General features: G+C 41.7%; 1 long non-coding RNA gene across 2 annotated transcripts; it reads right to left on the bottom strand.

Moving 5' to 3' along the window:
* Positions 1 to 1,239: 1,239 nt before the first annotated feature.
* LOC308509269 lies at positions 1,240 to 23,298 on the bottom strand. Of its 2 annotated transcripts, XR_013995155.1 has the most exons (7): positions 21,120 to 21,248; positions 15,224 to 15,528; positions 14,277 to 14,483; positions 7,920 to 8,101; positions 6,357 to 6,520; positions 2,982 to 3,227; positions 1,240 to 2,213 (listed from the first exon to the last, which is right to left on the bottom strand). It is a non-coding gene; the product is annotated as an uncharacterized lncRNA (long non-coding RNA). The 2 variants fall into 2 exon arrangements; XR_013995154.1 differs by lacking the exons at positions 1,240 to 2,213; positions 15,224 to 15,528 and adding an exon at positions 22,203 to 23,298 and having other exon boundaries at positions 2,668 to 3,016; positions 21,120 to 21,357.
* Between the last annotated feature and the right edge of the window lie 600 nt (positions 23,299 to 23,898).

Here is a 23,898-nt window from a genome sequence, read left to right as displayed (position 1 = left end):
ACAGTGCCTGGTAGAGATGACCAGGAACTATGGAATGAATGAGAAGTATGACCGAGTGAAGAGAAAGCTTCTGGTACAGCAGAAAGAGAATTTCAGAGCTCCAGGTCAATTTTACTATTTAATAGTTGTACAACCTTGGCAAAGGACAATTTTCTCTGAATCCCAGCCTTGCCATCCATGAAATGGGGATGACGACACTGCTACTGCAGGTCGGTTGAGAAGATTTAACCACGCTGTAAAGCACCTGCTGAAAGTTATGAGAATGATGAAGACGAGGAGACTGGGGCTGAGGAGGATTGGCGGAGGGGGAGGAGGGAAAGGAGAAAGAGGATTACATTCCATCGGTACGGGGAAGATTTGGGGGTCAGGGGAGCCCCCCTTAAACCATAGTATTAAACCATATAAGAGAATTCAAGGAAAGTGACCACAAAAGCAGATGCTACTGAGTTCCCAGGTCTCCTCTTCAGTTCATTCATTCATTCATTCATTCTTCCCACAAACTTTTGTGGAGTTTCTGTTTGTGTTAGGCACCACGCTAGGTGCTGGTGATACAGCAGCATACGGAACACAGTGTCTGTCCTCACTGGGCTTTGTCATCACTGGAGGGCGATTGACGTTGTACACCCCCCCAAAAAAAATCACACAAATACATATCTAATTTAAAATGCCATATAGTTAAAGGATGTGTAAGAGATTATAATTGGGGGACCTGATATAAATTGGGAGTGGGGTCAAGGAAGACTTCATGAGGAAGTCATTTCATCAGTCACCAGAAGAATCAGGAGCTGACCTTTAAATAGGGAGTGGAAACCAGCCTGTGCAAGCCTCTAGGATGGGAAAGAGGCTGGTACAGTCAAGAGATAAAAGAGAAGGGCCGGGGACTGAAGCAGTCAGTGAAAGACACTGGCCCGAGACAATGCTGGCTGGTGGAGGTTAGGCAGGGGTCCGATCATGCAAAGCCTCACAGGCCATATTTAGGATTTTAGACTGTATCCTAATGCTATGGGGAGCCTTTAATGGGAAGGAGAATGGCAATCCAAGAAGGAAGGCATTTGGAGCGGTCTGCACAAGAAGTGGAATCGCTTTACCAAGTGACAATGCAGGCAGAGAAAAATAGGCAGGTTCTATTTTAGAGGGAGATACTGGGACCTGACAGTGTCCTGGGTCTAGAAACAAAGAGGAAGGTGTCAAAGATGGGCCAAAGGCTGCTGGCATGATAAATTAGGTAGATGGATTTTAACTTTAGCAAAGATTTACTTAAAGGAAAACATGCAATAAGAAGTCAATGTGGCAGGTGGTTCTTCTGGTGGTTGTGATGCTGGTGATGCTGGTGGTGCTGGTGGTGAAGATCAGCTTCCGTTTCAGACTCATTAAGTTTGAGGGGCCTGGAAAACACTCCAGTATGTGTGTCAGGCATTTTTTATGTTTTACTCAGTGCCTGCATTAGATAAGGATCTGAATTCATGCAAGTTGATCAAGTTGCAGTCTAGGTAAAACAGAGGTTAACTCAGATGAAATCTTCCTTTTACGTAGGTTCCTCCATGCACTATTGTCTTTCTGTGATGAGTCACAATGTTGCTACCTATAAAGTCAAATATGGGCTCTACTGACTCTTTGGGTATGTTTCAGGCTGTGAGTCAGTTAGAATTCGGTTCAGACACATTATAACAGAAAATCCAAAATAACAGTGGCTTAAACCACAAGGTTCTCTCTTTCACGTAAAAGAAGCCTAGAAGTAAATAACATGATTGCACAGTCCCCATGGAAGCGTTAGCCGCCACCGTCAGTGTCACTTCATGGTAGAAGATGGCTCCAGTGCTCCTTCTGTGACAGAAGAGGGGAAAGGACAAGAGCGTCCTCCCTCTCAGGTGAGTCAGCGCTTCTCTCAGCCTTCCTGCTTTTTATCTCATTGGCCATACCTCAGTCACATGTCCACACCTCAGTGCGAGGGAAAATGGAAAGTGTGGTATTTTATCCAGGTATACTGCTCCTCACCCAAATGAAACCTGAATTTTCTTACATAGAGAAACAAGATAATAGATTTTGAGCAGAAACCTAAGCATCTCTGCTGCAGGATGACACCTGGCTTATCGCCCCACCAGCTTCAGTTCTCTATGATTCTCTCAACTCTGTCCCTCTCTTTTTGCTATTGACTTGAGCTTCCAGAAAGTTTTCTTCATGACAAGCAGAGGGCTTTCACACTCCAGACTTCACTATAAACAATATAGATTTATATATAAGATGATCCCTGTCTGGGCATCAAACCAGTTTAGGAGACCGCCCGCCCTAACTCACCTAAACCTGGAGGCCGCTCCCTCAACTGACCACTGAGGCAATGGTGGTATAACCCCAGGCAGCCTGGGCCACTCAGGGGCCACTCTCTGGGAGGGGGTGGGTTAGTCCACCAAAATAGGGTGCTGCATAACGACGTTATGAACTAGTAATCAATCAAGTCCAATGGTGATGTTTGCATAACCACGTGACAATACTCATACTGAATCCCATTGAACTGCACACTTAAAAATGGTAAATTTTATGTCATGTGTGTTTTACCACAACAAAGAAAGTATAATGAAGGAAGAGTGAAAGACCCCCCGCCATGTATAACAACTAATAGCAGTTTGTAGTACAACTTTTCTTAAATTATCACAGAATAACTATCCAAATGTGTTCAACATTTTTACTACATCTATATTTTTAAAAACATTTTTTTTTTCTTCACAGAACACCTAGTGAGAGATTCTGAACTAGCAACCTGGGTCATTCACTTTGAGAAATACTATGCTGAGAGCACTACACTGGATAAGCTCTACGGAGAGCTAGGCCAGAAATTTGTGTGTGATGGTGAATTTTGTGTGTCAACTTGATTGGGCTAAGGGTTGCCCAAAGAGCTGGTGAACATTCTTTGTGGCTGTGTCTGTGAGGGTGTTTCTGGAAAAGGTTAGCAGATGAATCAGCAGAATAAAGAGGGTCATCCTCACCACTGCAGGCAGGCGTCATCCAATCCACTGAGGGCCTGAACAGAGCAAAAGGGCAGAGGAAGGGCGAATTGGTGCTCTCCCTCTCGAGCCGGGACATCCTTCTTCTCCTGGCCCCACACATCGGTGCTCCTGGTTCTCCGGCTTTCACACCTGGACTGGGACTTACACCACCAGCTTTCCTCGTTCTCCAGTTTGCAAACGGCTGACAATGGGACCTCTGGGCTTCCATAATTCCATGAGACCATTCTTACAGTAACATCAATATGTCTCTTTATATCTCTTCATCTCTATCACACACACACACACAAACACACACACGCACACGACTCATGCCCTCATGGAGTAAGAGTCTCTAGTCAGAGAGAAAGAACATATCAAATAATTACAAATACAAAATATTAAAAGAAAATTCTGGCTCTTTCCCTGCTGTGGAGACACACAGAGGCAGAGGCTCAGGTGTACTCAAAACGTGGCTCTTCCTATAGGAAGGCACTGCAGCTGGAAGTGAATGGGTGTTAATACCGCTTTAGGAGAGGCGTTCAAGACTACCCTCATCCAGAAGGGCCTAGCCCATGGGGTTCCAGAAAGTGCCAAAGCCTGAAAGGGCCAAGCCCATCATTGTGCCCTTGCATCCAGCTGTGATGAACCTGTGCTCATGAAGTCGGTGGAGGCCCTTTATGCCAAACACCAAACAGCCTAATTACGACTGATGACAACAAGAAACCAGCAGGCTTCTGTGAAACTGACAGACAGGAAAAACCCATAAAGTGGCTTGTTGCAGTTGCGTGGTGTTAAGGACTGTGGCAAAGAATCTCAGGCCAAGGGTGTCACTGAAAAGTACTTCATTGCAAGAAATGAACAAATAAAAACTTGCTTCTTGTTCCTCAGAAAAAAAGAAAATTCTGATAAATTCTAGGAAAGAGCTGCACACGGTGCTATGAGGAGAAATGGGCCTATTCTGTCAGTTGACCTGAGATCTGCAGGATGAGGAGTTAGTGGGTAGAGGTGAAGTGCATGTGATGTGGAAAGGGAAGAAACATACCCATGGAGAGTTTCGTTGAAGAATTAATGTAAGAAATTGAAAAAGGCCAAGTGGCTGGACCACCGTGGGCTGACATACAGCCCAGGTGGAGGGAGCCCGGGCCCCTCCCATCAGCCTCTGCACCAGGCTCACTTCTTCCCTTGAGGACACTGTGCCCGGGTTTCAGAACTCCTGCAGGATCCTCTGGTTGTTTCTAGGGAAGGCATACCTTTTCCAGCACCCCTAAACATAATTAACTTGGAAGAGTTTGAGATGCCAAAGAAGTTCTGGAACTATTCCACTTACCTAAGGATATTCAGTCAGCAAATGCTGAACACCAGGAGTGCGGAAGCCACTGTGGAGTGTTCTGCGAGGAATCCTAACGTGAGGTAGTCTCTAACCTCAAGGCGTTTGCAATCTGGTGGATCTGGTGTAGTCAGGCCAGGAGGAATAAGCTGACATATGGATAATTAAAAAACAAAGCACCCTGCTGCGTAGTCCAGCCAGCCTGGCAGTCTGGCTGAGAAGTGGCCTTTCCCAGCGAAGCTGGGGTGGGGAAGTGAGGAATGGGTGTGTGGGCGGGGGAGGGGGAGGAGGAATATTTTCCAATTTGCTCTCATTGAAAATTCTCTGAAGAAATCTAGGACTGTCATCTTTTTAAATTTAGAGTTAGAAGAACTTGGCTTAAGAAGATATGGGTCAAGGCGTATAGCCAGTGGAGTGCCCTCCCCAGCGCATAATGCAGTCACTGCTTCGTCCTGCCCCAGCTTTTGGAGAGGCCTGGTGTGGAGAAATGGGAGATGGAAATAGCATATCACATATGCTGATATGTATCAGCAGGCACTCCCAAGGCCCACACATCCCTTAGGCAAGTCAGTGCTCTTTCCTCTAACTTGTGGATGAACTGACCTGAGCAGTGACCTTGTGGTTTATTTTACCCAGACGGCAATGGCTGTAAAATGTTAGAAGGAACGAGAAGAGCTCTAAAGAGTCTGTTTCTCCCAGCACCACAAATGCCCCTGGTGTGACTCAGAGAGAGGTTTCCATGGGCTGACCTTCACCTGGGCAATTATCCAGGCGCTGGAAAGCCAATCCGCCATGATGAGAAGCATAGTCTCATCCATGGGAAATTCAGTAAAATCTAAAATGAAGAAAGTATAAATATTCATGTCTTGTCTTTTGATCCAATAATTTCAGATCTGGCAATTTGTCCTACGAAGATATTTTGTTTTAGAGGTATATGCTTAGGGCTATTTGTTGCAGGGGGTGGGAAAGGAAAGGCAACAATCTCACAGTTGGAAAATAGGAAAATAAATCAGCATATATCAACTCAACAGACTCATGGATTCATGGGCTTTGAGGCCATTAAAATGATCACGTGTTTTGCTCTCAGTGGTGAACACTGGCATTTTTTAATGCTGAGTCTTCATTCCCACTTCCCAACAGCACCCTGATTTTCACCTGGGTAATCATTTTCCCACACATCATCTTGGTAAAATTCATGGGTCTGCCTCACACTAGGGAATCCAAAGAAATCCCTGGAGGCTCTTTCTGGGAATCCTACCTCTCAGGCCCAACACTGCCAAGGGCTGGGCACATGACCTGCACTCAGCCAACCTGACGCCCTTTCCCAGGACGCATAGTAAAGCACTGACAGCAGAAACAAAGTTCATCTGTTCCAGCCAAGAGAGTGAAAAGCGACCTGCTGCCTGGCAGGCCACCCAGCTTCTTCCAGGGCTGGTTCTTCAGGCTGCTACTAGCACCTCACGTACTTTGAATAAAATGCCTTTTTGCTGAAATTGCAGGAATTGGGGTGTTTTCCTTGCAATCAAATGATTAGTAAATAATTCGCTTGGTACTACTAGGCAATGGACCTTCAAGGAAATTTTAGAGTATTTGGAATTGGTTATCTAGCTGAGATAAAATGGAAAACAATAATACTCCCCTTTATATCCTGAGAGGGGAACCGAGAAATCCATGGCATACCCTGGAGAAACAAGTCATTAAGTTAGTTAGCGTCTTTGATCACAGCTCTAAATCTCATGACCTTAGTCCTCTGTGATGGTTAGTTTTATAGGCCAACTTGACTGGGCTAAGGGATGCCCAGAGAGCGGGTAAGACATTATTTCTGGCTGTGTCTGCGAGGGTGTTTCTGGAAGAGATTAGCATTGGATTCAGTTAGTAGATTGAGTGAAGAGATCCACCCTCAATAATGAGGGTCGGCATCATTCAATACAATCCACTGAGGGCATGAACAGAACAAAAAGGCAAAAAAAGGTGATATTCTCTCTCTCTCTCTCTCTCTCTCTCTCTCTCTCTCATGCATGCGCACGTGCTGGAATGTCAATGTTTACCTGCTCTTGGAGATGAGATATAAGAGCTTCTGGGTCTCAGGCCTTCAGACTCTGGGACTTATACCAGCGTCCCACTGACTGCTTCTTCAGCCTCAGACTGAATGACACCACCAGCTTTCCTGGTTTTCCACCTTGTAGATGGCAGACTGTGGGACTTCTTGCCTCTGTAACCACATGTTTATTAATTAATAAACAAATATATGTATATGTATGTATATCTCCTATTGGTTCTGTTTCTCTGGAGAACCCTGACTAATACGTCTTCTCTCCCCTAGAACGGGCCTGCTTCATGCCTATTGTTCTGGCATCCTGTCCCTTGTACAATTATCTCCTGGATTTTTCATTTCTAAATGGAGTTTTACTACAAATAATTGCATGGGAAGAATTGTTTTAATAAGCTGGGATTGGTTTGCTGGACCTCTCCCCTGTATTTCCAACTCCTGCCGCAGTCTCATCTAGTAGTGAGGAAGACACACGTGCCGTGAATGGAGTCCTCACTTTGGCATGTCAATAATCTGAAAGATGACTAAGGATAACTTATCTCCTTTTTCTTGACCTTTCTAGAAGCAATGTAACCAACACATAGTTTCAAACACAGCATGAAGGGCAGTTGTTAATAAAATAGAGCTCTCTGGGATATGATCAGGTAGGGACACCTACTCTTTCCAGTGGCCATAGCAATAGTAGTTGACAATGCTACACTTGCTGTCTACGTGGTGTGACAGCCAGTTTTAGAATGGAGATGCATGAAGCTGCCAAGCCACTCAGCAGGGTCAACTGGAAGCCTAGACAATTATAGGTTGAGTGTAAGATGTAGCAGCAAAGGAAGGTTTAGTAGGGCTGCCGAAGAGCATTTCGAGTAGTCTGAACCTCATTGCTGTAATTGTTTGGCCTTTACTGTATTGTACAAACCTACAACTATTTAAATACTTTACTGTTTGGTAGCACTGTTTTGTTTTGGGGATTTTTTTTTTTTTTGACAAAATAACCCTTGTGGCAGGAATGAGCTAAACAAATGAATGAGTGTTTAATGAAAAATTAAGTACTGATTTCCCATTTCTCAAAAAACTTGCTAATGAACTTGTAAAATGAGTGTCAACATTTACCGTCCTCTGTAGGGCATCCACAGTGACATACCCAACCACATGCAAACCAGAGGGCCCATTGCTGCTAGGAAAGCATCAGCACATACTTCAGAAGTTAGAGGTTATTAAGCAAACTGGGCTGAAAGACGGCCATTTAACATGTTTAAGCCACAGCAGGATGTTTACATATCACTCTGGGACATGCAACTTTTTACTTAGATCAAATGACTGTTCTTCTAAATTAATTTCTTTCATTTCTTATTCCAAGATTTCTTGTGGAGTTACATGAAGTGAAATGTTAATGTGTGGGCTCCCTCAATAGAAAGAGAAAAAAAAGCTTTGCAAATACTTCAATAAGCCAGTTTGTGTCATAAGGATATGAATGAAGATACAGAGACATCTAGCACATACCCCTATCTAGCTCTTCTCTTGTCTAGGCAACACGGGAGGAATTATTTGCCACCCTCTGTTGTATTACCTGTTACCGGTTCTAACCACGTCTTCTGGCTATCATGGAAGCGACACATGTCATCTCCAGGCTGAAGCATTCAATTGCCGGTGCGAGGCTTACAGCACTCTCTTTCCCTGCCTTCGTAGCCATGAAGTCCTTATGTTCTAAATGGTGAAGCCATGAAGTGATTGGGCCAAACCTCTGAAAGACTGTGAGAAGGAGACACACTCGCTGATTTGCATAGAATATGGAAGCTGAGTGAGAAACAAACACTTGCTGTGTAAGTCACACTATTTTGGAGTTGTTTGTTACCACAGTATATGCCTGTCCCAGTCTGACTAATGCAGAAGAATTCCAAGGTCTTAGGAGAGGGGAAGAATATTGCTGATGGGATTAAATAACACACAGCAAGAAAATGGCAATATTTTCAAAAATCATTTTTTTTAGTTTTTATTTTTTTAATGGGTACAGAGTTTCTGTTTGGGGTGATGAAAAAGTTCTGGAAATAGTCGTGATGGTTACACAGCATTATGAATATACTTAATGCTACTGAATCGTACATTTAAAATGGTTAGAATGGCAAATTGTATGTTATGTCTATTTTACCACAATAAAAAAAAAATCCAAAAAAATTCTCTACCAAAATCTTCCAGTAATGATAAGGGTTAGAAAAAATAGGTATCCATTTATTATTGTTGAGAATATATATAGGTACTTCTTTCTGCAGGCAATTTTGGAAATCCTCATTAAAAGTCCTTTGAAATATGAAGCCCTTTGATTCATTTTTAACTCTTCTGGGAATCTGAACTAAAATTTAAAAAATAATAATAATGTACAAAGTTTTATGTGAAATGATCATGACTCCAATATGGTGTTTTAAAACCAAAAAATGTGAAACAGTGTAAATAGGACCATGGTGGATTGAGTCATCTAGGGTATATTCATACAATTGAGCCCTATATAGCTCATTAAAATTATAGTACAGAAGAATATTTAATGAGAAATATTGGAGAACTGTTCCAATATATAGTTGACTCTTCAACAATGTGGAGGGTAAAGGAGCTGACATTCCATGCAGTCAAAAATCCCCGGGTACTTTTTGACTCTCCCGATACTTTACTCTAGTTGTCCCTCTGGTATCTGCGGAGGAATGGTTCCAGGACTCCCCCACAGATGCCAAAATCTGAGGATGCTCATGTATCCTACATAAAAGGGTGCAGAGTCATTCATGCAGTTGACCCTCTGCATCTGTGGACTCCCAACAGCAGACTGAAAACAGTACAGGTATTTATTGGAAAACGTCCACACAATTCAAACTGTAATGTGTTCAAAGGGTCAACTGTAATGTTAAATGAAAGAGATACAAAGCCTAGGTCTTAAGTTGAGTGCTAAGTTCCTGGAATGTGAGGTTAGTTTGACAACACTGATTCTTAATCTATGCTGACTTTCAATTCATACAATTATTTTCTAAGATTGTTAACTGTGGTTGCATGGTTACAGTTTCAAGTGCTCCAAGTATCTCAGATTACAATTTATCCTGGCATAAAAACAAACTCATTAAAATAACTAAATTAACTCAATTATTTCTTCTGTTCCTTGAGTTTAGGTTCTCTCCTACCATTACTTTTTTACCCTTTCCATTTGTAGGTAGTTATTGAGAGAAGAATAGAAAAAAGAGACTTTGGTTAGTTCTGCTTTGTTTGTTATCTTTTTAACATTGCATCATCTTTCCCCAGAGTCTTTATGTTTTTGCCATTGCTATGAACATGACCTTAAAAGGATCCTTTTTTTTTTTTTAACTACTTTTCACATCTCTAAGTTCATTTTAGATTCTGCTTTTCCTGATATTGTTATTCAAGGGTCGTGCAGCTTTCTAGCATTGAGATAAATACACATGTCTATCCATTGTCTCATATTTTGGGTTCAGCAGAGCAATGCCTCTGCAGTCACTCTTATTTTCTCAAGATCTCTCTCTTTTTTCCCCCATTGGAATTATTTAAGACAATAATCGAAATCACTAAAGACAACTTGAGTGACAGGAACCCCCAAAAGTATGTGAAGACTTTCCAAGGAGCACTGTGGGCTGGGAAATTTTTATTTTGAGATCCTTAACTTCCATTTGTCCTTTTTCCTAAAAGTGATCTGTCTGAAAAAAACACATTTTGCAAGGTCTCCTATCCACCTTCCCTTTCACAATAACCCTTTTTCAAAGGAAGGGTAAAAAGTGGAAAAGCAAAGCATACAGCAAGTTCATTCATGCACATCCCTGTCCCAAGATGTAAAAATCTCCAGGGTACCAAAAGGACAATTTAAAATATTTCTTCTGGAAGCCTCTGTAATGATTAATCCACCATAGTGGTTTTTGTCCTTCCCTGTCTATGCACATTTCTGTTAAGGGTGAGTTATTGCCTTAGAAATTATCCGTTTGAGATATTCTGAATACAGTATAGGGTAAGGTGGTAGGAGTGATGACAATTTCCCTGTATTCACTTGTCTCTGCCACCCTTAAATATAATTAGAGAATGCATGGTTCTTGAGCAAGAGACACGTGAAAGCAAATACAGGCAATGTCTTTAAGAAATATTGAGCACTAAAAATGCCTCAATGGCTCGCTCTCCTTTTCAAACATTCTTTTGCTGCTGTTGGTTTTTTGTTTGTTTGTTTGTTTGTTTTGGTGTCTCCTCAATATTCCTAGAATGTGTTGTCAGATGGAAAGAAAAGCACCTTTGAACAGATAAGTCATGTTGATTCTTTAAAGTATAACTAGAATGCATAATTACTAAGATTTTTAGGACATAATGGATAAAGCCTGTGCAGAAAAAGTTTACATGATTTAGTTGAAAATAAGTTTGCATTATTCAAAACGGGAGTTAAAACTTATTCCATCAATTCATATCATAAAATATGAATTTTGACTTACTGACTTTATTCCTCAGATTCCTCCTCTGTAAAATGGAGATGATAATTGTATCCCTTCATTGAGCTGATGTGAAGATAAAATCGGTCCATCTATAACTATGCAAAGCACACAGAACAGTGCCTAGTGCATAGTAAATGCTCTTCCGGTTGGAATGATCCCCTCTCCCCAGTGTTTGGTCCCTCTTCTTTTTATCTGTACTCACTTCCTTGGGAATCTCACCCAGTCTCCCTGACTTTAAATATCATCTGCATGCCAATGATTCTCAAATTTATACTTCCAATGCCTGCTCGTTCCAGAACTCCAAACTCATATATTCAACAGCCTATTGGATATCTCCAGTTGGATGCCTACTGGACATGTCAAACTCACTCTCTCCAAACTAAACTGCTGTTTTTCCTTCTCCCCCAACCTGCTCCACCTGTCACTTGATGTCAACACCATTCCTCCAATTGCTCAGATCTCCAAAACTTGGAGTTGATCTGTATTCCTTTCTTTCTCTCATACTCCACATCCAATCTGTCTTCCTGTAAAAATGTATCCTGAATCTGCCCGTCATTAACTACCTCCACTGCTGCCCCCTGCTGTAAGCCACTCTGATCTCTCCCCTGGATTACTGCAATAGAGCCTAACTTTCCTTGTTTCTAACCTTGCTTCCCAATAGTCTGTTTCAAAAGGGTAGCCAAAGTGATCCTTCTAAAATGAAAATCAGATCATATCATTCCTCTGCTTAAAACCCTTCAATATATCCCTTATACATAAAACAACTTAAAAAATATAGATTCATGCAGATACATACTAATTTTTTAAGATGAAAAATACGCATCAAATTGTTGGCAGTGGCTATTTTAGGGTGGTAAATTACTAAATTATATGTGATCATTTCAAAATATTTGCCTTGTGACCCAACAATATTACTTTTAGGAATTTACCTATAGGAAATAATTAGGATGTGCCCAACGATTTATGCTCAAGATGCGAGTCACAACAATATTTATAATGGGTAAAAATTGGAAATTGCCTAAGAGTCTAACAATATGAAAGTAGTTTAGTAAATTATGTTGTAGCTAGAGGATGAATTATCTGACATTATTGAACACAGTTTTTAAATACACTATTAATGACAAAAAGATTAAGGAGTAACAAGTAAACTGTGAGATTAATTTTGCAAGTTAAATAAAAATGTATACAAAGAGAGGAAAAGACAGGAAGGATATACCCCACAATATTAACAGCAGTCATCAATAGGAAACAGGTGGCCATGCTCTGGAGCTGAACAGTCGTGGAAGAGCAGCTACTTCCCATAAGTAAACCTGCTTGGAATTCACAAACTCAGAACGAACATGCAAATTCTAATCAACACTTCCTGCATCATGCTACAGTGTGCTCTTAAGCAACTCTCTCTTTTGTAGGCTGCAAAAGCACTCAGAGTATATCACATGAATAAAGAGATATCTTAACTCTGGATTTGTTGTTTTAAAAAAAATGATTCCTGTACAGCGTACTTAGCAAATAGAAATGAAAATAAAATCCCCTTATGCTTTTAGGAATTCAGGCCTTTTAAGTCTTTACCTGATTAGGATGGGTTAAACTATTTTTTGCAATGACTGATAAGGATTTCCCAAGTACTTCTTATCAGTTTTTAACTTGTTTGAAAAGGTAGTTAAAAGTGCAAGAAATAAGTTGCTTGGCATACTCAGTGACTAATATCCAGTTCATAATTAAATGTTCAGTTTAAAAGTTAGCCCTTAGAATTTTAGGGTTCATGTGTTTTTGTTACAGAATGAAGTGATCAAATGAAGAAAAGAAATTCTGCATTCATAACCATGTTTCTGTGCTATTTAGGCCTCTGCTGTCTTTACCTAGAGAACACATTAATATGATTAAGAAGTCTAAGAAGTCTTCTCTCTTTATTCTTTACATATCTAAAGCACAGATACCATTCAAGTTACCAACTCATTTCATTGAAAAGTAAAACAAACAAACAAATAAAAAGCAAAATGAAAGCCTTCTAAGGAACAGAATGAACCACAAGGCTATCATAAATAACCTCAAATCCAAACTCACAGATTTTTTTCATGAATCAAGTAATAAAATTCAACCACAAAATGTGTCATGTATGCAATAAAACAGACTTCAGCACATTCCTTCATTTCACCACTTGGTTTCAACATCAGGCAAGGAGGCTGCCCTTAAAAACCCACATATTGAATAACGAGACCATGAAATTTTACAGGTCTTCCTTGCAAAACTAGAGGTATATTAGAATACAGCCACTGTGCTCTTTTGGAACAAAAATCAGAATTTACCAAACAACAGTCCCAATAAAAGATGTGCTCATGAGAGCTTAAGACTTTGTTATTTGTTTTTCAGACTATCTTGGCGTTCTCTGAGCACAAACTGAAATTTTTTTCATGGAGATAAAGGTAGAAACTATTAATGTACAAGATGAGCTTCTCACCGGTGTTAAGACAAAGAAATCAACTCTAGGCTTTCTTGGGGTGAGTGTGTGCAATAAAATAGGAATGTCCATTTTGATCACCCCCATAGGCACCCTGTACACCGGGTATGCCTTTCAAATTTAAAATCTGAATGTTAATGACACCTGAAAAAAACAAAAACAAAAAACAAAAACAAAACAAACAAAAAAACCTCTACAGGAATAAGAACAAAGAGAACATCTTTTGCTCCTGAATATTCAGTCAAATCTAAGGTGGAATTTCTCTGAATTAACACTACGGTTCTTAGCAATTGTAATGCTTTGGAGGATGGTGTCTCAAGAAAACTATCCTAAGGGTAAGTGATCGTTGCTTTCTTAGTGACAGTGAATTTTAAAACTACACTTTGCACAAAACAGAGAGTAAATATTTCATTGATTAAAAAATGGACAGATTCTACCTGAAGTATCTCTCTCTCATCCATTGATAACAGATCTTCAGCCTCTAGACAGTTAGGGGCTACGTCAATGGTATTGACAACCACAGAGAAGTCAAAGCTCTTGTTTGTCAATACATAGTCATTGAAACCACATAAATACCGTGTTTCCCCGAAAGTAAGACCTGGTCTTATTTTACTATATGACTGTGTCTGAGATAATATAAGACCGGGCCTTATGTTAATATTTGCTCCAAAAGACGCATTAGAGCTAATTGTCCGGTTCGGTCTTATTTTCGGGGAAAACATGGTAATTAACCCTGAACCAGCTGAACAGCAGACATGTGGCACCTAGATACCTCCCTCAAATTTACAGGGCTTCACTAAAGAGAGGGTAAATATTCATTAACATACTTAGGATGACTTTTCTGAGCTCTTCATGTCCTTTTTACTGCACTTAATTGCTAAGGCCCCTGTCCACTTAGGAGCCTCAAACTTGACCTTCTATGTAAACTTTGCAATGCACAGATTTAAACTCAGTCCCCCCACCCGCTTTTCCTCTCCTTTTCTGGGGATTCACAGGGAGTACTGACCTCCGAGGCAGCGGGTCCAGGATCTGCTGCGATGGGCAATTCCCTCTAGTCCAGTTTCTGCTTTCTTCCCTTGCCGCCCGTCTGCCTCTGTCTCTGCTAGCTTCATCCTTCCATCTGTCCGTCATCATCATCCCACTCTCAGCCACTGCTGTGCTGCTTTTGGGGGTGGGCAGGGGGCGCTCAGGAACGTGTTGGATGTTCAGTATCCTGGAGGGTAAGGAGGGATGTCTGTGAGGTGATCAGGGGGCGGCTTGCTGGATCTTCTCTGCTCTGAAGCCTATCCTGTCTTCCCCCATGGAAGTGCTGGTCCTCTCAGCTGACCGAGGAGAGGGACAGAGGGTAAGACACCTAAGTGCTACTCACCTTCCCTCTGGTTGTCTTCATGTTTCCTCCCATAGACAATTCCATACCTCCCAACTCTTTGATTCATGGTGCAAATGCTCTACCCTGAGCCCTCCAAGCCCTTACTCATTTAGAACTCAAAAACTACATTTCCTCTTTCAAGAAACCTGCCCTTCTAATACAAAGCCTACTGTTGCAGCTTTCATTTGAAAACTGCACCCAGAAATGTAGGTGTCTTCTTTGTTCCTGGCTATGCTCACCTCATCCTGGAGCAATGAATCCTATAGATTCAGTGGGTGAGGGTGGAAGTCTCATGGGTTGGGGAAGAAGACCAAAAAGCTAAGAAGAACAGAAACGTTATTTTCTCCAAATTGTATTCTACCACATTCATCAGGAAGTGTGTTTATTAGTAAATATGTGATAAATGGTATTTGAGGCTACACAAGCCCCCTCGTGGGCATTTGGAAATGTGCAGGACATTTTTGGTTGTCACATTGACTTAGGGATTCACGGGCATTTGATGGGGGAGAGTAGAGATGGTACATATACTGCAACGTGCAGGACAGTTCCAAGCAAAATGCCGATAGCTCCCTGCTGAAACATACCAAAGACATCCTTCTCTGTCGGCGCTCTTCCAGGCTCTGCCCCCATTCATGTCATTATACAGCACAGCTCCAGACCCTCCTCGCTTACTTCTCAGAGCCTGACTCTTCCCCTCCGTAGTTCCACAGGACTAGCTGGCTCCCCGTGCAGTCTCTGCATGGCTCCAGCCTGAGCTGTTTGGGGGAGGAGCACGGTGCTCTACCAGGAGGTACAGTGAGGTGTTATCCTCCTACTCCAGGTCCCTCTTCTGTCTTAAAGTGGCCACAGACTGTTGTAAGGATTTGACTCTGAGCTTGCTTGGCCAGGCCTACAGGAGAAATACACACAAGTTCTTCTCTTGCCTCCCACGATCATTTCTATCATTGCTATGTGCAGGAGAGGATGTGAAAGGTCCCGTATGTTAGTCTGTTCACTATGACTTTGAGCCAGCCCCCGACAGCTTAGTTTTCTCATTTGTAAAAGTGAAAGAATTGGCCTCGATGACCTCTAAAGGCATTTCAACTCTGTGCTTCTATAAAAAAAAACATAGCATTTGTTCTGTGATGCTCGCACATTTTACATTTCTTCCTACAAAGGTCGTTTAGTCTTTTTGTTCATAATTTAGAAGTCGGTAGAATCTTCAGCAAAGGAAATGGCAATAATAAAACTAAATTTTCATACCATTTTGTGCAATGTGTTGGTTAACTATCAAGCTGTATGTAGTAAAAAACATACATTTTATTATTCTGTTTTCCACAAAGGATTAACCTCTCATCTGCCCTTGCTTTTAGGGCAGATTTAGACACACTTAGGAAATATTTATTAATCCTCTACTGTGTGCCAGGCACTCTCCTAGATAACAGTGAACAAAACAAACACTGCTTACATAGAGTTCGCATTCTAGACCAACAGTTCTCAAAGTGTGGTCCCTGAAAAATATCTCGGAGAGGCCAAGAGGTCAAAATGTTTTCTTAATAATACTAAGGCATTATCTGAATTTTTTCCACTGTGTTCACGTTTGCACTGAATGTACAAAAACAATGGTGGGGTAAATTGCAAGAGCCTTGGCATGAATCAAAGCACTGGTACCAACTGTCCTGGCAGTTACTGCATTCACCACCATCACATACTTGCAAGGAAACAAAACGCCAGTTTCACTTAAGAAGTCTTTAATTAAGCAGTAAAAAATACTAACTTTTGTATTAAAATTCATCCCTCTAGTACACATCTTTTTAAAATTCTGTATGACAAAACAAGAAATACACACAAAGCCCTTCTGCTGCATACAGAGGTGTGATGGTTTTCCTGAGGAAAAGCACACAAGTGATTGTTTGAATTGTGTGCTGAACTAGCTGTTTTTAAAAATGAAACCCCATCTTTACTTGAAAGAACAATTGAAAACAAACCATGTTTATTTAGACTTGAAAATCTGGCAGACATTTTTCTGAAAACGAACCAAGTAAACCTGCATCTTCTAGGAAAATAACTGACAGTATTTGTTGCCAATGATAAAATTCGAACTTTCAAGCAAAAATCAGAATTTTGGAAACTCTATATCCACCCGTTAGCTTGACACCTTCCCAAAACATAGAGAATTTCTGATGAGATTGGTGGCAATATTAACAAATGTGATTTTTTGATACTGTGTAATGAAATACGCCAATAGTTGGAAAATCTACATAACTCAGTGGACTATTTTCCAAGTGACCAATGCATGATGTTACAAAATCATGTATGGGTGAAAGATCCATTAAAGGTGTGAGATAGACAACTGCATTTTAATGTAACAGTATGAAAAGTTCATTGATATATTTTCAGATTCCATATTATAACTAGCCTTTAAGAAACTATTCCTTATTGAGCATTATATTAAACAAAAATATCCTCAATTATCCAAAAAATGCTATTAAAATACTCCTGACATTTACATATATGTGTGTATGTATATGTGTGTATATATTTGTATATATAATTATGCCATAGAAAAAGACAAACATTTGCTATCAAATGATTCTCCTTATTACATTTCCATTTGCTATAAAGAACAATCGAATTTCTGCTCCTTCCACCAATGTCATCAAACACAGTTTGATGCTAAACATCTTGGACCAAGAAGGAAGCTTTTGAAATTGCAATTAAACATAACTGATTGCTCTGCCTCTTCTCTCTCTTTTTTCTTTATTGAAGAACTTGATAAGGTATCCCACAAAGCTACATCCCAGTCCTTATTATTTATCCTTATTTCTTGCATTGGCACTAATTGGCCTCCATATTTTTTACTCGGATAAAAACCATTCTTGGGCCAGCCCAGTGGCTCAGACAGTTGGAACTCCGTGCTCCTAATGCAGAAGGCTGCTGGTTCGATTCCCACATGGGCCAGTGGGCTCTCAACCACAAGGTTGCCAGTTAGATTCCTCGACTCCCGCAAGGAATGGTGGGCTGTGCCCCCTGCAACTAGCAATGGCAACTGGACCTGGAGCTGAGCTGCACCCTCCACAACTAAGACTGAAAGGACAACAACTTGAAGCTGAATGGCACCCTCCACAACTAAGACTGAGAGGACAGCAACTTGACTTGGAAAAAGTCCTGAAAGTACACACTGTTGTTCCCCAATAAAATCTTTAAAAACAAAACAAAACAAAAATTCAGGGATAATCTTTTCCTAAATCAATACAACTAAAGCAACCTGAAGGAGGGAAAAAAGTCCACTACAGTAATATCAAATAATCACCTTCTTTGTGCCAGGTGCTTTTAATATACAGTATTGTTAATCTCACAAGAACATACAAAGTGGGATTTATTGTATCCATTTTTCAGATGAGGTCACTAAAGTTCAAAAGTTCTACCTGAGGTCAGGTTTCTGATAAGTGGTAGACCTGGAATTCGAAACCAGGACTCTGTACCTCACTATTATTGATCAGATGGTCAGAACTAATAAACGTGGAACAGAACTTGAAATCAAGTCTCCTGACATAGTACTCTTTCCATTACAGCATGTATCTCATGGACAATTTGTTACTGCAAATCATCATCATCATGATCACCATCACAATACCAACAGAGTAAAAAAGCAACCCACAGAACGGGAGAAATATTTAAAAATCATGTATCTGATGAAGGATTAATATCCAGAATATACAGAGAACTCCTAGAAATCACCAACGGAAGAACAAACAACCAGCTTCAAAAATCAGCAAAGGACTTGAATAGACATTTCTCCAAAGAAGATATACAAATGACCAATAAGCACATGGAACGGAGCTCAACACTAATAATTAGGGAAATGTAAATCAAAATCAATATTCACCCAGTAGGTAGCTACTAGTATAAATAAATAAATAAATAAATAAATAAATAAATAAATAAATAAATAAATAAATAAAATAACAAGTGTTGAGGAATTGGAGAAATTGGAACCCTTGTGCACTGCTGGTGGGAAACTAAATTGGTACAGCTGCTGTGGAAAACAGTATGGAGGTTCTTCGAAATATTAAAAGTAGAATTATCATATGATCCAGCAATTCCACTTCTGCATATATACCCAGAGGACTTGAAAGAACAGTTTCAATGAGGTATCTGTACATTCATGTTCATAGCAGCGTTATTCACAGCAGCTAAAACTCAGGCTCACACAAAAACCTGCACAGGGGTGTTGATGTCCATTGACATGTCAAACATGGCCACTTATCTCATCATCTGTCTCTCTTTTTTTTTTTTCGCCTGTACTGCCTCTCCTCGTTAATGGCACCACCATGTACCTACCTAGTTGCTTATGCTAAAAGTTTTGACATCACCTGCACTTTCTCCCGTTTCCCTATCTCCTTGCTATTCCTATCATATAATTATTTCAAGTCCTGTAGATTCTATTCTCCATGAATCTTCCAGATCTTCCCTTTTCTCTGGTCCTCCTGACACTGCCTTCAGTTCAGGGTATCAGACAGTTAGTGCCTTCTTTCATTTTAGTCACTATTCTGAATGCTGGAGTTAAAGAATGAATAAGGCATACCTCCTGAGTCCCAGAAACTCACTTACCAGTCAAGAAGGCAGATTATTTCATTCATACAACAGGGTAAATGCTAATGGAGCTATGGATAGAGAACCATGAGAAATCTGAGAAAGAATGCCTTGCCTAAACTAGCAATTCAGTGAAACTTTTCTGGAAATGGAGAATCTTGAACTGTGTAAAGATGACAGAGTGAGTAGAGCAAATTGAGATAGAAAACACTGTAGGGAGAGAGAACTGCCGTAGTCAAGGCGTGCACGAAGATAATGGTGAAGCAGGAAAGATTGCAGACTGAGGAGAGAGAGGTTAAGTGGAAGCCAAATTATGTAGCCTGGACTTACCTAGGAGCTTACACATAATCTTATAGGAAACTAGTTTCAAACTGGGCTCAGCAAAGGTCCTTAAGAATTCACTGAGTGGTGGCCAACTGTGCTTCATGGCTTTGGTTCTGACACCTACTTCAACAGGAGCTCAGCTAACTTTCCTCCCATCATTTGGATAATATTTCCCCTACCTAAAGGTGTTGGGTGCTTATCAAATTCATACAAATAAAGAGATTAGAGAGGGTATCTTTGTCTTGGAAAGCATAAGTATGAAATAGTTTAAGCTAACTCTGCTCTGAAGAGAAATCATAGCATGAGACATTCAGTTATTATTTGTGCATGTTTTTTATGACCTGACAATCAAAACTGTGCACAAAATGTAGGTCACAGGAATCTACTATGATCACTTGCTTTCCATCAAGCTAAAAACAAACAAAGAAACAAACAATAACACTACCTTCAGAGGGCTTGTCACCACAACTTAAGATCTATTTCACCAAGAAAAACATTGTATTTGCTCTCTTTCCTTAACTCAACTGTAGGAGAGAACCAATCTAAGCAGTTATTGTTGAACTCTCAAGGGAGATGTTAGTTTATTTGGGAGGTGTAGGTTTATTTATTAGAGGGCAGTGGGCAGAGAAGGAAAGACTTCTTGTCTCCTTTCTCCCCAGTGACCAGTCTCAAGATGCAAGCACTGTAAGATTTATGTGACGGGCAGAAAATAGTGGCTCCTTGTGTGTGGAAGCCTGGCTCCTTTGAGAACTACTCGAGTTTCCCTCTAGGGGAAGCTGGAATAATAAGTAACACTAATTGAGGGTTTAATATGTTCCACGTTCCATAAGTGCATTAACTCATTTAATCCTTATAACAAAACTAAGAAATAGATGCCGTGCGATCCTCATTTTATGGATGAGAAAACTCAGGTACAGAAGTTAAGTAACTTAACTTGTTCAAGATATCTAGGTAGTAAGTGCCAGGGCTGGGCTTCAAACCCAGACAGTCTGGCTCCAGCATTTGATCTCATAATCACTGAGCTATAGTGTCTCCTTAAAAGTGGGTCTTAAGCAGAGTCCTTTAGCGCAAAGGTTGTAAAAGGGCAATCCTAGGAAGCCTAACCTGTGATCAGGGCTTAGCCTTTTTAAAGTCAATTTATCTCATCTCTGCCATTCAGAGAGAAAGCCTACACCTTCATGGTCCAGTTCTTCCAAGGTTGCTACAAAAGAAGATAAGACTGTGAACTTATCAGTTTATGTATTTCTAACGGTCATTTCTAATTGGCTAAACATTTACTTTTTATTTTTTATTTTTTGGCCAGCGAGGACACTGTAACTAAACATTCTTGGGGCTTTTAGCCATTAAGGAACCTCAAATGATCTTTAATTCATTTACTCAAATAGTACATTCTAAACCAAACAACCTCAGTGTATAAACCTATACAATTAAATCATCATCACTGGGTATGAGGCACTGATATTATCTAAAAGTTCCCCAAATGATTCTAAAATACAGAGTTGAGATCAAGGCTCCAAACCACAAAACGAACAGGATCATACAAAAAGATGACTCTCCAGAGAAGGTAGAAACACAAGATACCTTATGTCAAGCAAGCTGTTTATCCTGTTAATGAACTTTCTGTGCGTTTTCCCCCCAAGTAACCTTCAAGTTTCGCACACTGGAAAGTTGACTAAGAGCCCTTCCGTTGGTTCTGCTTCCTTGTTTGGCATGTGTGGTTTGACGACAAGCTACCCAGATCATGGTGAAAAACAACCACAGTTAAACCTGCCTCCGGTCAGCAGTGGTTTTCCACATCAGTGAGGTTTTTCTTAGAACCCTAAAAGAGGGTGAAAAAGAATATATAGATGAAGGAATCAAATACACTCTCAAATGTAGTTCAAGACCACAGTTTTTGTTGTGAGGGCAAAAAGGCCAATGGGAACAAAGGAGTGACTTCAATATTTTTAATGAAACCTTTGACTAAGGATCAAGAAGTAAAATCTACATTCTGCCTTTGTTTTGCCTCATACTTCAGGTTTCTTTATAATGGGATACAGGGCTCTTTCATAAGAGAAAGATAATACAATAAATAAAATTAATCTTCAATAAATGTGAAAAATCTTGAGTAATTCTAAGTCTCAATTGGGAGTGAGGCAACAAAGAAAAATAGTAATTAAAATGTATTTTCTATTCTAGTTTCTTAAGGTTGGCGAGATGTTCCATATTACGTTTGTCAGTTCCATTGTTTTTAAATGAATTACCCTGAGGTAGGGGGTATCTAAGCTGTAGATAAATGACAAAGAAATTCAAATAACGTGTGATTTCTCTATCTAGATTAATCATTTTAACTAGTAAGAGCTAGGAGATCACAAAGTTATCTTAAGTATTTCACAAAGAGCGTAGAGCATCCCCTGCCATTTTTCTTAGCAGGAGGCAGTGCCCGCAGGTTGATACTATAGGTGATGGATGATGAAACAGCTGACGTTGACTTCTGTCATTTGTTGCCCTCTCTCCACTTCCCGCCAACTCTTTTCTCCACTGCAGCCTATACAGACTTGGTAATAATAATAGGTCCACTTGAAGCTTCACGCAGTTGTAGGCGTTTTAGGTATTTGGATTACTTCAACAAACCAAACAGTCCACAACACAAAACAAGACAAAACAGGACAAAAGAAACCTTACCCCTGTGGAACTGGAAAATGCACCCTGGAGTTAAAATAATCTGTAAAGTGAAGTACTTGAGCCACAGGGGGGACGCAGGGAAGTGACGGGAACGGTGAAGTCTGCGTGCTTCCCCACCAACCCCATCTCTGCGGAGAAAGTTGGGAGGTTTCCCTGTGCTTTCTGGAGGGAGAGCCCAGCCCGTCACTGGAGACATTCGCAGGGTACGAGTTGGATGCGCTTCTGATCAATGCTTCAGGTCGTTAGAGATCTGATTTTCACTTTAGTAATCTAGGTAAGTTTTGGATGACTCTAGATAATAGCAATGCTGCAGAGCGTTAAATAACATATTTCATACATCAAATGCTTTTATCTGTAGGACCTCATTTAGTGGCCGTCTCAGTTTTGTGTCCACCGCAGGAAAGGTAGCTTTGTTAGGTCTTTTTACAAATGAGTCTTCAGGAAAAGTTATTGGCGGGGCCAGAAAGGACCAAGCCTGGGTGCGAATGCGCGTTTTCTTTGGGTCTGCTTTCCGTCCAGCGGCCCCTTCCTGTTCTCACGTCGTCCTTGTGCACACAGAGAGGCCCGAGTTTTACAGTCGTGCTGGGGGAATGCCACGCAGTTAAAGCGCAAACCGTCCAATGTGGGAAATTGAAGATCGGAGAGAAATAAGGACCTGTCACGGCTGGGGGAGTCTTGCAAAACCTGGGAGGGAGGGGTGCGCCTTCCGTTGAGATTTAAAAACAAGCACAGCCGAGCCCTTACTTGGAGCCGGCCCCCGCCGGGTGACAGTGGGGAAACGCGCTGGGACTGTGCGCTCCCGCGGAGGCCCGTGGACGGGGAGGTCGCGACGCAGCCCCCGGCAGAAGCGCGCAGGACTCACGCGGGAAGCGGCCCGAGGGGAGGGCGAGCTCAGCACGCGGTAGGCTTAGGAGCCCCGGCGGGGCCCTCCGGTCTGTCCGTGGGACCCATCCGCACTCCCCCTTCTGTTTCTCATTACGTAAAATATTCCCCATCCACGTGCTTGAAACCCGGCACCTCAGTGACTTCTCAGCGGTGATTCCTCCGCCCTAACCCCGGAGGGCCACCCGCGAGTGTCGCGAACCTTTTCTGTACGTGACATGTAACCACCGTACAGTGGCGATGTGTTTGACCCGTGAACTGAGCCCTCGGCTCGTTTTAACGCTGAACAGGCAGGCGGGGCACGTGGCCCGCGGCCCCGAGCGGCCGTGACACACGCGCGGGCCACGTCTCAGGACGTCTCCTGCTCCGTCGCCAAGACGACTGCGTCCCGAAGGCTCACCTCACAGGGCTCGGTCGGGATGATTTAAAACGGTGCCAGGGGCAGCGTCTCCTCTGCCACATCTAAGGTGCCGTCGCGATCCCCGGTTCCTTTCCAGCTCGCTATTTTGAGACTGGCTGCAGCACGCTGCAAACGCCTCGGGCATCACCACACCTGTCGGACCTTCTCGCCTCGCACCCACCCACGTCCCTCACGGGCGGCTGCAGCGGCGGTGACTGGGGCTGCAGAGTGGGGTCTCGTAGCTGAAGCCACACGGTCCCGAAAGCCAAGGAAGAGGGATAGAAACCTCTCGTTTCGGGGCGGGAGGTGAGGAGGTGGGGCGAGGGAATGAGAGAAGAAGACCACGTTAGGCACGGCGGGCTACGCGCACGCGCAGTGGCCGCTCCGCACCTCCCCTCCCAGGGAGGACGACGA

The sequence above is a fragment of the Rhinolophus hipposideros genome (genome assembly GCF_964194185.1).
Source record: "Rhinolophus hipposideros genome assembly, chromosome: 16".
NCBI lineage: Eukaryota > Metazoa > Chordata > Mammalia > Chiroptera > Rhinolophidae > Rhinolophus > Rhinolophus hipposideros.
The sequence above is the reverse complement of the archived record's forward strand: the minus strand, read 5'-3'. Positions and strand labels throughout refer to the sequence as shown.